Source organism: Furipterus horrens, unplaced genomic scaffold, assembly GCF_987537825.1.
Source record: "Furipterus horrens unplaced genomic scaffold, mFurHor1.1.pri manual_scaffold_2, whole genome shotgun sequence".
In the NCBI taxonomy this organism is placed as follows: domain Eukaryota; kingdom Metazoa; phylum Chordata; class Mammalia; order Chiroptera; family Furipteridae; genus Furipterus; species Furipterus horrens.
The window spans coordinates 139,346,619-139,360,171 of NW_028327172.1; the positions used below are offsets into that span (position 1 = coordinate 139,346,619).

Sequence of the window (13,553 nt, forward strand, 5' to 3'; positions counted from 1 at the left end):
TCCTTTCACAGTCTGAGCTATGAAAGGGGGATGTGTGGCCTCACAATGGGGCCCAGAATTTCAGAAGACTAGGAGTAAACACTGACTGGAATGATTACAGCCGTGGGGTTTCTAGCATTAAGAATAGTGGGAAGTTGCATAGTTAGGGTTGGATCAGGTTGTAGATGGCTGTGGATACCTTTGGGAAGAGTCTAGTCCTGGGATTCAGGGGATCTGGATTCTAATCTGGACTGTCCCTATTAACAAATATTAATCTAGGGCAAATCCATTCATCTGTATGGATCTTTGTGTTTAGCACATAATACATGCTCAATAAATATTTTGTTCATTGAAATGAAGTTATTTCATCTCAGGAAAACTAAGTGGTTATATTTTATTTTACTGAGGCTTCTATAAACACTAAAATTATTTCTGTTATTAATATCACAGTTCATTCAGCTGAGGCCTGGTAAGTGAAGTGCAATGTGGGTAGACCATGACAGTAGCAGAAGTGAGACCATAGTCTCCTGACTTCCAGTTTCTGCTTTTTTTGTCTCCATTGTGCCTGCTCACTGGTTTTCTGCCTCCCATACCTGAGAGATTTTGTGCTTACAGAGTGACTGTTACCTCCCTGACCCACTTCCTACCTCCGTTCCTTTCCTTATCAGCTGGCCTGGTTTTGTCCTCCAGTAATGCTGTTAGCCTACACTTATTTTTTCTTTGTGACGCTTATCACAAATACAGTTAAGGAGTCAGCAGGACAAAGTTCTCACTCTGATGTGTTGAAGAGGCTTCACTGAGTGTCTGCATTTCTTCCTTAATTTTATTTCTTTTCTTGCATAATAACTTCAGTCCTGAAGCCTTTCCAGAGTACTTCAGTACATATATACTGAGCTGAAGAGGGAAGAAATAAAAGTGAAGTCTGGTCTTCCATCCCAGGTCTTCTTTGTCCCCAAAGAAGAGAGTCCTCTAGCCTCCACCTGGCCTCATCGAGGCTTCCCAGTTCCTGGAGTTACTGTGGAAATGTGCTCTAGTACCAAAAGGAAATAAAAGCATTCTGAGAGTCTTGCAGGCTGGGAGATAGAAGTTCTGACTTTTGTTCCCAAGGTCTGTGGTTGCTTTCTTTATTAAATCCTTTCTTCATGTTTCATTGTCCTCATGTGGATGTGGAAGCTGAATGTGTTGACTGTCCTTGCAGAAGCTTTGCGAACAGGCTTGAGAGTCTGGTAAACTTTCTAGCCCTCAAGCTGTGGTTTTAAATAAATGATGATCGTTTATCTCCTTCCTGCCTTGGAAGCAGAAAATCTGCCACCATCTGAGCACATCTTAGCTCATGCAGACTTCTCTTGGGAAGGGGAGAAGTGTCTTTTTGCCTTTATGCTTCTTCCCCGCACTCCTCCTCCTCCTGCGCCATCCTGTCCCATTGCCCAGCAGCTTCAGCTCTCATCTTTCTCAACCTGCACTGTGGTTTTGCACACAGGCGGGGACATATCTGGGCATTGATTGGAGTGGTTAGAACAGGCACCGCCTATGAATCCTGGGCAGAGGTCTCCTGTCTTTCCCACACTGCTCTGGTTCTCCTGGGCCCTCAGGGATGCTGTCAAGCTTCAGTTCCCCTGGCTGGTTCTCCTCTTTCTTTTATTTAAATCAGCTGTGACACTGGCAGACCCACGCTCCCTCTGAGGGCCTAGGCAACCGCAGATGCTGCCAGCATGTTCCAGGATCATTGTCTTCAGAGTGCACACAGGCCGCTCCATTTACTTTGTACAAACACAGGATGAGGAATGTCAGGGCTAGAAGGGAGCTGAGAAGTCATCTAGTTCAGCCCCATAATGCAACATCACAAAATAATTTTATATGAAAACGAAGACTCATTCCACAGCTACAACTACTGGCATGTGGCCCTAGTGATGCTGTTTTGACTTTAAATAAAATAATTATAATTTCAATAAAAATATTTTTAAAATGTTAGTAGAAACTAGCATAGGGTTCCAAAAGTATGCAAATCTTTGTCCTAGCTTTGTAGCAAAGCAAAACTATCATACTAAAGTCAAAGGAAGTGAACCACCACATACATACAATTATATGTGCATGCATACATAAAAAGGAAGGGCAGGGTGTTCTTGCACAGCATCAGGTGGTAACCTTGTGGGTGCTTTCTTTGTTATTTCCATTTATTTGATCTGAGGAGAGGATCCTTCTTCCACTTCCTTATTCTGTGGCTAGAGCGAAGTGTTGATTTCTGTTTTCTGGGAAATGGTTGTAGTTGTATCTAGAGACCAGGGTGGTCTCTCTGTGCTGCCTGTCTACCTTTCGGTCTTGTTTTTCTCCCTCAGTTCTCCCAGTAGACCTTGGGTTGTCCACCTGCCGGATGCCTCCTGCCTGTCTCTTTCCCAGCATCCCATTCACCAGGCTGCACAGATTTCTTCTGCTGACCTGTGTCATGTCATCAACCCTAATGCTCTACTGGACAGTTGAAACTGATCCCAGGGAATAATTCAAATTAAAGCAGTAAAGAGTAGTAGTGGCATTATTTATAAACATGTGCATTTTAAAGTTTTTGATCCCTTAATTCTAAAAAAAATGTGAGTGCAACAGACCACTCAAGCAAGAGGCAGAAAATAGCTTTTCTTTTCTGGATGATACATTGAATCACTCAGGCTAGATAGTTGACACCATCCATATACCATCCACGCGGAAGCCCAGGGGCAGTCCCTTCCTCTGTCCTGCTGACCTAAGGCAGATTGCACCCATATATACTCCAGGCATGTCTTCTCTGAGTGTTTATTTGTCTGTAATTAGGTCATAAGCTACTAATGAAAAGGCATCCTATCTTTTAAATCCAATTCTTTTTCACAGACAATAGGAACTTAATATGTGTTGGTCGAAGATGAAATATTACTGTGGCTGAAGGAGTCAGCAATAAGTCTTTCCTAGTGTTTGAAAACTGCTTATAGAGCCTACTGGAAAGGCCCTGTGAAGGCTTGGGTTTTGTGTTTCTTATAAACACTAATTAGTTGGAACCCTCCAGTGAAGGTCATTTCTTCTCCCTCTAGCCAATTCACGTTGCAAATGCGTTTCTCTCAGGCAGGGATTTCTGCTTACTGCAGGTCCTGGCTGTCAGCACTGCAGTCAGCTACTAGCTGGAGGGGCGGTGGATTTGCTTTCTTCCCTTAGGAAGCTTTATCAATGCTGGTTTCAACAGGCATTTATGGATGCCAAGAAAAAAAACATAGAAAGCACTGCGTACCCTCTTGTGGGCACTTAAAAGTGGCGAATGCCACTGCATGGGAGCAGACCCTGTGGTTGAAGCCTAGCACTGCTCCAAAGGAATTCGGTGGCAGTAGGCAAGCCATTCAACTTTGTGGAGCCTCCACTGTTTCAATAACACTGGGAGATTTGCACAAGGTTATTTGAGATTTAAATGAGATATTCATGCAAAGATCTTGGCACAGAGTAAGAAGTGGCCAGCTGGTGAATGGGAGCTCTATCATTTGGTAAATTCCCAAGTGCATTTTGCATTTGCATTTTGGCCCATTAAATTGCCATCTCAGAATGGTGTGTGGGGGTAGAGCTTTCAGATCAAGAAGTTTGGGCTTTCAGGTGGACACCTCTTTATTTTTTCAAGAGAACACGTACTTTATTTATTTATAACACTTTATAAACAACCACACTGTGCATTTTTAATTCAATACTAACAATTTTTTCCCCTATGAATTTATACCAAACCCTATATAAAGTCAATGAGTTAATACAAGAGTGAAAATGATTAAGGGAGAATAACTTTTGAAAATGTTAAATTACAACACTCGATACAAAGACAGATAACTATCTGTCCCATACAAATTTACATGCCACACATTAATTTATAATTTTAAATATGGCATAAAACAAATTTACTTAAAAAGCATCAACATCAATTTTATTATAAACCAATGAATTATGCAGAGGAATATTTATTAAAGCTTACTAAAAAAATCAGTAAATATTACAGCTGAGGTAAAAAATGATAAGTAAACAAAACAATTGTTTATAAAGGCCCAAAAGTAAATGGAAGGGCAGACAACACTTTCTAAAGACTGTCTGCTCCTTGGTATTTTAAAGCAGCTTCAATACATGTAACTTAATAACCTACTGAACACTTCTATAGCCTAGGGCTACAGCTAAACCTATGGATATACACTGAGTTGGTTTCAATTGTTGGGTCAGCTCCATCTTCTAAAAGCATTTTTACACATTGCATGTGATTTCCGTGTACAGCATAAAGCAAAGTTGTGCCTCCATTCCAATTGTATTCATTTACAAGAACTCTACAATCAAGCAGCATTTTGACAATATCTGTGTGGCCTTTACTACTGGCCAGAGATGGTGCAGTCTCTGAATCTTATCCTGAAAGCTGGGAATCAGCACCGTTCTGAAGGGGAAACTCTACTACAGCAACTTGACCGTGTGCTGCAGCCCACATCAGAAGAGTAACTCCTTTTTCATCCCTGTGATTGATAACATTGTCTTACAGTTTCTTGGTCCATGTGAGTAGCCAGGTAGAGCATCTTTCCCTGAGCAGCCAACTGGTGAACAGATAGAGAATTTGCTAACAGAGGTGTGGTTGAGACCTCATTTCCTCTGTGCTTGTTGGTTAAGGTAGTTGACTCTTTTATGGGTGAGAAGGGCTTGGTTGTTGGGAGGTTCCTTCCTTGGGTTCCTGGGGAAGGAGTTGCATGGGTATTGCATTCAGCTCTAAATAGGACAGATGCCACCTCCAGGTCAGAGTCAACTTGACCTTGAACATTTCTACTATACTTTTCTTTTAAGGACTTCCCAAATTGAGAACACATGTTCATATCAACTCAATTAGGCAATATGAATTTCATTCCCACAGCAACACCCTGAGCTGATGCTTCTCTTGCATTTGAACCCAGCTGATGTTCTGTTTTAATGTCTGGCATGGCAGGCAGACTCTCACTGCTGGGACACTCTTCCTGCTATCAGCTGGGCTCCAAAGTCCAGATGTGCCGATGTAGCTATGATTTCAACTGCAGTTTCAATAATTAAAGCATTTCTTCATAATTTCCCTTTGGTTTTTATAAGAGTGGTATCTAGTATATTTTTGAAATTTGGGTATTAAAAAAATCCACGGCAGGCGGTCCTGAGGACAGCGGCCGGAGGCTGAACCAGTGGGACCGCAGGGCCTCGTGACCTCTTTCGGCAACGAATGGCCAGTGGGGCCTTTCCATCGTGCGGCCAGAGATTCACTATAGGCCCTCAAGCCCCCACTTGTTTTGATTGTGACATCACTTCCGATTTCTTCTTTCGCTTTCTGGACTGAAAAAACGTTTCTCACCACTGCCTTTGAGAGGATTTCCAGGTTCTTTCCTGCCACTGCACTGTGCGATGCTTATTGCCTGAGTACGACAGAGACAAGGTCATTTCAGGGGGCCACTGAGTCACCAGAGGAAGGCCCCATCTTGCCCTTGGGTCACGCCCCCTCCTCCCAATTCACTCGTCCTCCTGACCCGCCTGGACATCTCTAACTCTTGAATCCCAGAGGGTCAGCATGGAGGGTCAAATGCCAGGGTGCTGTGAAATGTCCCATTTTGGGGTGTGGGATTCTCCCTCCAGACAAGAGCAGGGGTTTGATTGCTGCCATGGAGAGAGTGCTGGGCGGAGCGAGTTCTCAGGGCACGTAGGCTGGGTGCCAAGGCCTTCTGTTGCCATAGACTGTACCCCCAAAATTGATACATTGAAATCTTAACCCCCAATGTGATGGTTGGCAGGCAATTAGGTCATGAGGGTAGACCCCTCATGAATGAGATTAATGCCCTTATAAAAGAGACCCCAGGGAGCTGCCCTGACCCTTCAGCCATGGGAGGACCAGGTGAAATGATGGATTATCTATGGCAAGTCCTCACCTGACACCAAGTCTGCCAGCACCTGGATCTTGGACTTCTGAAACTTTAGAACTGGGAGAAGTAAATACCTGTTGTTTATTGCACACTGTTCATAGTATTTTGTTATAGTAGCCAGAATGAACATACCTGTAAATATTATGTTTCAGTAGTATGATTGGATTAAAAAATAGACTTTGTTTTGTAGAGCAGTTTTAGGTTCACAGCAAAATTGAGTGGTAGGTACATAGATTTCCCATACACCTTTGCTCCCACACAATGACAGTCCTCCCTCATTATTATATCCCCCCACCAGATTGGGACATTTGTTACAATTGATGAACTGATGTGGAATCATCATCATCACAGAGTCTGTAGTTTACATTAGTGTTCAGTCTTGGTGTTGTACAGTCTATGGGTTTGGGCGAATTTGTAGTAACCTGTGTACCATTATAGAATGACACAGAGTAGTTTCACTTCCCTAAGATTCCCATATGCTTTGCTGACTCACCTCTTTCTCTCCTCTAGTCTTACTGGTTTTTAAGCAATAATTATTTTGCATATTGGACAGGACATATTTAGAAGTCCACCTGTCTGTTTTTTGGTGTTTTTTTTTTTTTTTTTTTAATTTTTAAAATTTTTTTTATCTATTTGCCTCATAAGATCATGAGTAAAAGGTTCACGGATCAGATGTAGAAAAGTAAATCCATTTCTTTGTGGCTGTGGATTCTTCTCTTGACAACAAACATTGTTTGATGACTTCTGTTAGAATTCTTGGCCACTCCTGCTCCCCATCCCTGCCACTCCTCACCTGACATTTCTCTCTTATACTCAATACTCTGATGGTAGGGACCATGTCTTCTTCATCTGTGTATCCTAGAGCTTACCACACAGCAATTGCTCAGCAAATGCCCTATGAATCAATGTTCATTATCAATTTCTAAAACTCTACTTCCTTTCATTCATGTTGTTTCATGATCATCAACTGACTGTGGACCAACCTTGCTTCACTTCTGCTGCCGCCCCCATGTGCATCTTTTTACCAATTGATGTGAGGGAAATAGGACAGAGGCCCAGATCTCCACAGCCATGCACAGGTTGCTTCTAAGTCAAGCCTGGCCTTGTGGCTTTGAGCAGAAAGGAAAGGCTATAAGGCATTTGAGATGACATTGCTCTAGGGTCTGGACCCCATTGTGGGGAGACACAAGGGCTTAGGTGTGAAGAGCAGGAATCTTACCCATGAAGAGATGCTCATGTCTTGTCTTTCAGACAGTAGGATGCAGTGTGGAAGGGTGTGTTTTGAGGCCCACTGGCCTATCACAGCTCCATGTTCTGAATTTCTAAGTGGTTTCATTTCAACTCATTGAAACCTGGAGAAATTAAATTTTGCACCTGAAAAATTGGAATTGGGTTAACTGTGTCACCCTTGGTAGCATGATTAAGAAATGATACATGTGAAATGCTTTGAGGCCTTTGTGGAAAAATTGCTGGTTCAATGCACAATGTGTTTCTTCTGTCAACTGCCAGAGGGTACCCTTGGTGTGGCAGAGTGCTGGTAAGAGAAGGGCTGTTAACAGGGCTTGCCCACAGGATGCCCACGGGTGGGTGCCTGCCTGTTCTGAGCACTCTACTGCAGGCCTGGCCCCCTCACAAAGGGAGGATTGTGAGTCCCAGGTCCATGGGAGGAGTGGTTCAGTGTTGATTTGCCCATCTTTCCTCTAGTTGAAAAACAACCAGGGATGAATTGATTTGGTGGATTTGTTTTCTCTTTAAGCCTTTCTCTTCAAAGGCTGCTGAAACTCTTCATGTTCTTATGCCTCGATAAGGCTCCACTAATGCCCAGTAGGTGGAGTTGGGGCTGAGCAGAACATGGGAAGGTTCTTGTATGTTCAGAACTTGGGCTGGGGGTAGGTGCAAAGTGAACCTTGATTGTTTCCATTGGTGGATGTGGGGAGTCCTGGAATAAGCATGCATGTTGAGGGTGAGTGGGTGGGCCAGCAAACACCTTCCCTACCTGAGCCCTCTGAGATGGTATGGACAGAGGACTGGAAGACTCTGGGTAGAGGACACTGACTAGGGGGATTTGCCCCTGCTTCCTGCTGGATCAGCGCCTTGGGAAGAACGTGTGAATGGTGGGATTGAAGCCCACAGCACCTAAAGCAATTTAAACCTTAGAATGAGACTGACCAGAGGAGCCCACAGAAACCTAGGGCAGAGTCAGTTAGGCATGGACTTGACTCCTGACTTCTCAGCTGTTAGACCTTTGGGGATCCCTCAGACTCATTTGTCATGGGACATACGAGATGGGCATGACAATACTTACCTGGAAGGGATGAGGATTTCATGAGACAATGTATATAGAACACCAGATACATATCAAGTATTTAAAAAGAGGTAACTTACCAATTGTCAAATTGGGGGAACATGTTATTGGGAGGAATTGTGCTATTGCTGTAATGAAATGCTAAGGAGATCCAAATCTGGTCATCAGACCTTCATCCCTGGATGGGATTCAAGGGCCTAGTTGTGCCCTGTGCTGTGTATTGGTAGTAAGACCTGTCTGAGATGTTGAAGGTCCAGAGGTGCACAGAAAGCCCTCTAGTTAGGTGGTGATCTAGAATGATGGAAACTTACCATGCCACTTAGAGAGGTGGTGCCTCAGCTGGTGGGTCAGCAGCACACAGTGCCAGGGCCCCTCAGGGCCACGTCGTCACTGCTTCCTGACACTCTCACAAAAGCTCTCAACAGCAGGATGCCAGGCTCCTATTTTGCCTCATGGAATGGCATTTCCCAGACATGTTGGCCTTTTATACCTGGCTACTCAGAGGAGTAGTTAAATTGTGTCTTGGAGGCGTTGGAGACATTTTTCAAACACCTGGCATGAACAAGAACCACAATACTGGCTATGGGATCAGTTTGTTCATCTAAAATGAGAAAATCATAGAACCTACTTCATAAGGTTGCTGGGAGGGTTGAATTTATTAACTTATGTTAATTACTTAATATACTTATAGTAAAGGCTCAAAAACATTGGTTCTCTATATATTTTAAAGTTTTTTTATATTTATTTTTAGAGAGAGGGGAAGGCAAGGAGAAGGAGAGGGAGAGAAACATTGATGTGCGAGAGAAACATCGATCAGTTGCTCCTTGCACGCCCCAATGGGGGACTTGGCCCATAATGCAGGCATGTGCCCTGACCAGGAATCAAACCAGCGACCTTTCGGTCTGCGGGAATGACACTCAACCTACTGAGCCACACCAGTCAGGGTGGCTCTATTGTTATCACTGTGGCTATTGTATCTTCTACCTTCTTCTCCCCCTACAACTCCATCCATTCCTTCCATCCCCTATCTTCAATTTGGGTTCCAAGAAGTTTCCAGGAAGATAAGCCATTTGTTGGGACTGTCTTGTGGAAGCTATGTTCATCCTGTCCACATCTCTCACCTGCCCACCTCTGTTCTGACCCTTGGAGTCAGCCCAGTTTTCTTCCTGTGTGCCAGGCAGCAATCAGGTCTTACTTTCCATGAGGTTGGTTCCTACCATTGCAGGAGCTGGCAAGAGAGTGTCCTTGTCTGACTTTGAGGAGTTGGCCTCAGGGCAAGGGGGAACTGAGCAGGGCCCTGGGGTTTCTCTGGGCAGCAGGGAGAACTCTCATAAAACACTCTGCCAATTCCTTTCATGGGATTCAGAATGGAGATCCTACCACTAGGAAAAACTGGACCTCTCGACCCTCTCATCTGCCCTTCCTTTCTCCTAGAAAGGTGGGGGTGTCCTGTTGTCCTGGAGGTATAGCCTGGCTTTGGTATCCCTGACTAGGAGCTCAACTCACAGCTCCTCTGTGACTCATAACTGGAGCTCACTGTCATGCTCCACGCCCTCTGCTTCCAGTAGCACATGTTCTGGCCAGGTCATAATTCCTTCCACCCACCCCGCCCTCCCTGTGCCAGCTGAAGGATATTATGAGGAGGAGGTTAGGTGGATAAAATGGCCACATACAGGATTTCCCAATTCCCTGTACTTGAAATTGCTGAAATATAACAATGTACCATCAGTTAGCTCTGTCCCCTCTGCCAATGGAGATAACAACTGTAAAAACACACTTTGAGAGCAAAACAGGAGGAGAGGAATATGGCCCTCTCCCTGCTAGTGGAACAGTCATTTTGGTGGCACTAGAAACAGACCTCTGGCCTGCGCTGACCTATTCTATTCCTGTTCTCTGTTGATGACGCCTCTTGTGGGACACACCAGCCACCACCTGGCTCGGCCACATCCAGAAGGCAGCCTGTCTCACAGATGGAAACTCCAGACATGAAGTTTGGAAACCTTGCTCTGCTTTCTACCTGGAATGAGATTTTTCTCGCTTTACTGAGCAGCCCTTTCCTACCCAATATAGTTCAACAGATTTAAGATTTGGGATGCTCTGTCCATTGCCTCTCATCTCCCACTATTAGAGGGGCTATTGACCATGCCTTTGACCATCTTTGATCATCTAGAATGCTGCCTAGTCTCAGGGTGCTTGCATTTCTCTTCTCATTTGACCTTCATATCCACAGATGCCATGACAGATGAGAACATGGAGGTAAGTGACCCACTCAAGGTCACAGAGGTTGTTAGCAGCTAAAGAAAAATAATTCCAGTCCCCGAATGTCTAGTGTGGCACCATCATGCTACTTGGGGAAAAGCTGGGGTCATGTGCAAGAAGCCTTGGGGATATGAGACCTGAGTCATGTTTGCCTGAAAGCCCAAAGTCCAGGCACACCTTGATTTTTTGTGCTTTGTAGATACTGCGTTTTTACAGACTGAAGGCAAGACCCTCCACCAGCAAAAAGATTACTATTTGCTTCCTTGTAATACTAGCTCTATTGCAGTGGTCTGGGATTGAACCCATAACATCTGTGAGGTTTGTGTGCACAGTAGGAGTTGGGTAGCGTGCAGTGAGTGAGAGCGGAACTTAACACCTTCTCATTGGCATGGAGGCAGCAACACCTTTCTGGTGATACTGGGGGCCCACCAGATAACCACTGCCTTTGACCTTGTGGAGGAGGCTGCCGTATTGCAAGACCATGGTTGGCCCCGTTCCCTTTTCCTGAGCAGACAATGCTGGTCCAGACAGGCCAGAATCGGTGGCATTCCCTGAAGGAGCTCCATCAGGACTCAGGAAAGAGGCTAGGCTTTGTGCTGTTGCCCTTTTCTGTTGCTCAGGAATTGCTCAGGAATGGACTCAGGAGAGTCCTTGCTTGGTCTTTGTGGAGCTTCCTCCCTTCAGCCGTGTGACTTACTCTGTGGGCAGGGCTCCTGTAGTGTGCTGCACACCAGGACTCCTGGCTGGGGCAGGGGCTTGCACTATGTTAGATTTTGTCTTGCTTCCCTAAGGGCAGGTCTCATCTGTTCTCCCTTCCCTGATGATCCCTCAGACTGTTTATTAGCAAAAGAGACCTCATGTCTTTAAGAGAGAGCTTTGCTCTCTGTGTCTCCTCTTGGTCCCAAGCAAAGCACCCAGCACATAGTAAGGACTCCATAAATTATAGCTGCTGCCATTGTTCTCATGACCTCCTTTATTTCTCGCAAGTCCAAAAGCAAGGTGGTGATGTCCCCATTTTACAGATGAGGAACCAGGCTTGGAGAAGTCTGCCTGGTCCCACAGTCAGTGAGTTGCTGTGATGGGATTTGAACCCAGGCCTGTCCACATCCATAATCAGGGTTCTTTCTGCTTTATCAGCCCATTTCCCCTGTTGTCCTGTTCACTGCAAGCCAAACTGATTTCTGGGATTCCTCATTTTAAAAGCATCTGGAACGTGACCTGGGGGCTAAGTGCTACGGGACACCTTTCTCACTCACCCTGGTGGAAGGGGACTTGGCAAGAACTAGGAAGGTGTCAGGGTTCCAGCTTAGAATGGGATGTAGCTTAGGGCAGGGGGTCAAGTCCAGCAGGAAATTCAGAAAGCCAGGCTGGAAAACAAGGCAGAAGTCAACTGCATGGTCTATACCTGTGGCAGAATTTAGGAGGACTTGCCTCTGGCCAGCTTTAGAAATTGGAGGGGACATATCAATGAAGCCCAAGTACATTGTGCACTCTTAAGAGTCCAGGCTTGTGTGGCTGTGAGGATTATGACAAAAATAAAACAACAAAAGCAAAACAAAATCACAAGTGAAGTTGAGGAGAGCGGTTGCATTTGAGGCCTTGGGGAGGAACAGTGAGCGTGCTCTGGGTTTGTGGATGGTGTGAGGTGAGTTTGACAGTGAGGGTCACTGTCCTGCAGGCGGTGGTGGTGAGAGATGGGGAGAAGATAACACTCCCAGCCTGGGAGCCATCAGTTGCAGCTGTGAGCAGGAATGAGTCCATCCGTTTGGCGGCAGGTTGGGGTGGAAGGAGGGACAAGACTCAGTAGACAGAGAGGGGGCCATGGGAAGTGGGGGTGGGAGAGCAGTGTGGCGGGACCCACATGCAGAGACAGCCAGGAGGGAGAGGGTGGCAGTGCCAGAAATTTAAGGTGTGGAGGGGACCTGACCTGGCGAGGAAGAAGTCATCGAGGACCCCTGGGAGCTCTTTCCTCCTTTTGCACACCTCCACCTACAGTGGCCTACAGGGAGAAGTGGTGCTCTGAGCAAGGGATCTCAGGGCCTCAGGGAGTAAGTTGTGTTCAGAGTGCGGGGCCAGTTAAGGCAAGAAAACGTCCTTGTTTGTTTTAGAAGCTATCGGTCATTTCTGTTTTCTGCCTGAACATTGGCTCAGCTGACCACAGTGGCCCCTTTCCTGCCCACTTCAGCGACTTAGAGTCCCACTCCATGATGTAAACATAGTTTACAAGGCCCCAGGGACAGGCAGGGCAGTAGACAGCTTGGGGTCTGATTCCACATGGTGACAACCAAGGACTCTTCTACCCTTCAAAATATGATAACTTGATAGATCTAGGTTTTGGAGTAATTAGCCTTGACCCTATACTTCTAAGTAGACAGATTCCCTATTAAAACTGGAGACAATGAGAAGTGAGAAGCAGAAGGGTTAACGAACTTGCAAAGTGCTTTATAATTGCTAAGTTTATTAGTTTGTGGAGTAACTTTTAAAGAAGTTTTAAGAGTGTTGTATTTGGGTAGAGACATAGTGCTTAACAATGAAAAACAGGTCATTAAAATAACAAAAGAATCAATATAATTATCTTCTTTGCCTGGCAGAAGCCTCTGAAACCCGAAAAATTAAAGTTGGGGCTTCCAGTTGATTAGGCTCTTTATTAAATGGCACCGAAGTGGGTAAGTTGTGTAGTGGACTAAAGCAGCCTTTTCAAGGTGGAACTGCTGAGTTGTGGGAGGGGGGGACAGGTGTGGGTCCACATCCTCAACTCACTGGACTCAGAGCATTGAAGGCAGCTGGGAGGGAATGAATGAACAGAAGTGCAGCAGCTACAGATCTGGGACATTTTATGGGGTTGTGTATCATAGATCACTTAACATTTCTGGGTCTCAGTTACCAAGCCACAGTCCATTTGGGATAACAAACCCTGCCTTCCTCCTGGGTTGGTTGAAAAGGCTCAAAGAGATAAAATACAGGGCAGTGCTTCAAATGTCATCAAGCACTATACCCATAAAAGTATGAAAAAGTCTCTCCATTTTTAGAAAATGTTGGGGTTTCAGCAAGTTCAGTAAGTAGCCACCAGCTTCCTCTCCCATGTTCTGATTTAATTGCACTGAAGT

At 45.2% G+C, this 13,553-nt stretch overlaps 1 protein-coding gene and 1 pseudogene across 1 annotated transcript in view; one reads left to right on the forward strand and one right to left on the reverse strand.

Annotated features, from left to right (window-relative positions):
- The window catches only part of CCDC3 (coiled-coil domain containing 3), a 92,499-nt gene that overhangs the window by 17,089 nt on the left and 61,857 nt on the right, over nt 1–13,553 (forward strand). The window lies entirely within an intron of this gene.
- Nucleotides 724–11,930, reverse strand: LOC150019602 (ankyrin repeat family A protein 2-like; annotated as a pseudogene).